This window comes from Otolemur garnettii, unplaced genomic scaffold, assembly GCF_000181295.1.
Source record: "Otolemur garnettii isolate 467f Iridium unplaced genomic scaffold, OtoGar3 scaffold00003, whole genome shotgun sequence".
NCBI classification, from domain to species: Eukaryota; Metazoa; Chordata; class Mammalia; order Primates; family Galagidae; genus Otolemur; species Otolemur garnettii.
This window is the reverse complement of record NW_003852398.1, coordinates 43,342,912-43,345,638: the sequence shown is the minus strand read 5'-3', so window position 1 is coordinate 43,345,638 and position 2,727 is coordinate 43,342,912. Positions and strand designations below refer to the sequence as shown.

General features: G+C 40.9%; 1 long non-coding RNA gene across 1 annotated transcript in view; it reads left to right on the top strand.

Annotated features, from left to right (window-relative positions):
- The window catches only part of LOC111727028, a 67,408-nt gene that overhangs the window by 55,158 nt on the left and 9,523 nt on the right, over positions 1-2,727 (top strand). The gene's annotated exons all lie outside the window — the stretch shown is intronic.

Genomic DNA, 2,727 nt, shown 5'->3' with positions numbered 1-2,727 from the left:
GGCTAGATTCGAACCCGCCACCTTAGGTGTATGTGGCTGGCGCCTTAGCCACTTGAGCCACAGGCACCAAGCCAGCAGTATTATTCATAGTAGCCAAGAGGTAGAAACAATGCAAATGTCCATTGACAGATGAATAAAGAAATAAAATTTGGTACACAATGGAATATTATTCAGCTTTAAAAAGGAATGAAATTCTAACACATGCTACTGCACGGATGAACCATGAACACATGCTAAGTGAAATAAGCCAGACACGAATGGATAAATATTGTATCATTCACTTACATAAGGTACCTAGAGTAGTCAAATTCAGATAGACAAAAAAATAGAATGGTGGTGGCCAGGGGCTGGAAGGGAGGGAATTTATGTTGAAGATGATGAAAAAGCTCTGGGGATAATGGTGGCAATAGCTGCACAAAAGTGTGCATGTACTTAACACCTTAGAACTGTATGCTTAAAAATGGTTAACATGGGGTGGCACCTGTGGCGCAAAGGAGTAACTTGCCGGCCCCATATACCGGAGGTGGCCAGTTCAAACTCAGTGCTGGCCAAAAACTGGGAAAAAAAAATGGTTGACATGGCACATTTCTCATCTATGAGATCTAACAATTAAGTTCACAAACTCATCCTAGAACAAAATGCTACATACTTCACCACTGAATATCACTATGGTCACCTTCAAAATTGGGAAGCTATACACCAATACCAGTGCCTAGTCCACCTTTCAAAACAATTTTGGAACTCTTTCTGCAATGGCCATTAAAGCTGTTGTTGTATTACCTTTGATATCCTGTGTGTCATCAAAATGTCTTCCTTTAAGTGTTCCTTTATCTTTGGATAAACAAAAAGTCACTGGGGGCCTGATCAGAGAGATAAGTAAGGAGGGTGTTCCAATATAGTTATTTGTTTACTGGCTAAAAACTTCCTCACAGACAGTGCTATGTAAGCTAGTGCATTGTTGTGATGCAAGAGCCATGAGTTGTTGGCCAAGATTTTCAGTTAAGATTTTCCTGTTTCTCTTGGGCAGTGCCTGTGGCTCAGTGAATAGGGCACCGGCCCCATATACCGAGGGTGGTAGGTTCGAACCCAACTCAGCCAAACTGCAACAAAAAAATAGCCAGGCGTTGTGGCAGATGCCTGTAGTCCCAGCTACTCGGGAAGCTGAGGCAAGAGAATCAGCTAAGCCCAAGAGCTGGAGGTTGCTGTGAGCTGTGATGCCACAGCACTCTACCGAGGATGACAAAATGAGACTTGTCTCTTAAAAAAAAAAAAAAAAAGATTTTCCTGTTTCTCTAGCAATGTTTACATGGTCTGCTATGCTTCTCATAGGACAATGTGATGAATTTTTGCAATTTTTTGTCAGTTCTGCTCATTACTGGCTACCCTGACCTCTCTTCATCAGTGATGCTTTCTCTCCCCTCAGAAAAATATTTAATCCATTTGTATATTGCTGTTTTTTTCATGCCATTATTCCCATAAACTTGGACTAACATGTCCCTGATTTCATTTCCAGTCTTGCCAAGTTTAAGAAGAAATGTAATGTTTTGTTCATTGCTCTAATTCAAGCTCCAACATTCTTGTGATAGCACACAAAAACAGGCAACAATAATGAACCTCACTCAGCAAGACACTGCCATACATCAACACAAACACAACTGTGAAACATTAATATACCAAGGCCATAAAATCATACCAAGTTGTTTGTGCAGTGCTGCCAATGCAAGCACATGGGGGCAACCTCATGTATGTAATTGTCAGACTTTGTATTTTACCATAGTAAAAAAAAAAAGTAATTTGGGTGCATTATGGAGATTTTAGAAAATACTGCTAAGCAATAGAAGTAAAGAATTAAAATCATTCACAATCACCAGGTTTAGACAGCCACTGTTAAAATTTTAGTGTGTAGGGGCCTGTGGCTCAAAGGAGTAAGGCGCTGGCCCCATATACCAGAGGTGGTGGGTTCAAACCCAGCCCTGGCCAAAAACTGCAAAAAAAAAAAAAATTTTCAGTGTGTATCTTTTCATTCTTTTTCCCTCTTTTGTAACTTTAATTAAATCATTGCTATTCATTTTTATAACTCTTATAAGCACCAAATTTTATTTTATTTTATTATTATTATTATTATTTGAGACAGAGTCTCACTTAGTCACTCTGGAGTTGAACACTGTGGCATCACAGGTTACAGCAACCTTAAACTAAGAGTGATCAAGTGCTCAAGTGATCCTCTTGCTTCAGTCTCCTGAGCAGCTGGGACTGACTACAGGTGCCAGCCACAGCACCCAGCTAGTTTTTTTCTATTTTTAGACACTTTGCTCAGACTGGTCTTGAACTCCAAGCTCAGGTAATTCTCAGCCTCCCAGAATGCTAGGATTACAGGTGTGAGCCGCCACATGCAGCCCAAGCACCAAATTTTAATATTTAAATCAGTTTTGGGGGAAAGAAACACCATTAAGAACTTTGCTTCAGAACAAAACAATGATACTCATTTCTCCAAACATGTAAATTAAAAGTCTACCAAAACTGGCTTGGCACCTATAGCTCAGCAGCTCGGGTGCCAGCCACATACACCAGAGCTGGTAGGTTCGAATCCAGCCTAGGCCTGCCAAACAGTAATGACAACTAAAAAATAGCTGGGCGTTGTGGCGGGCACCTGTAGTCCCAGCTATTTGGGAGGCTGAGGCAAGAGAATCGCTTAAGCCCAAGAGTTTGAGGTTGCTGTGAGCTGTG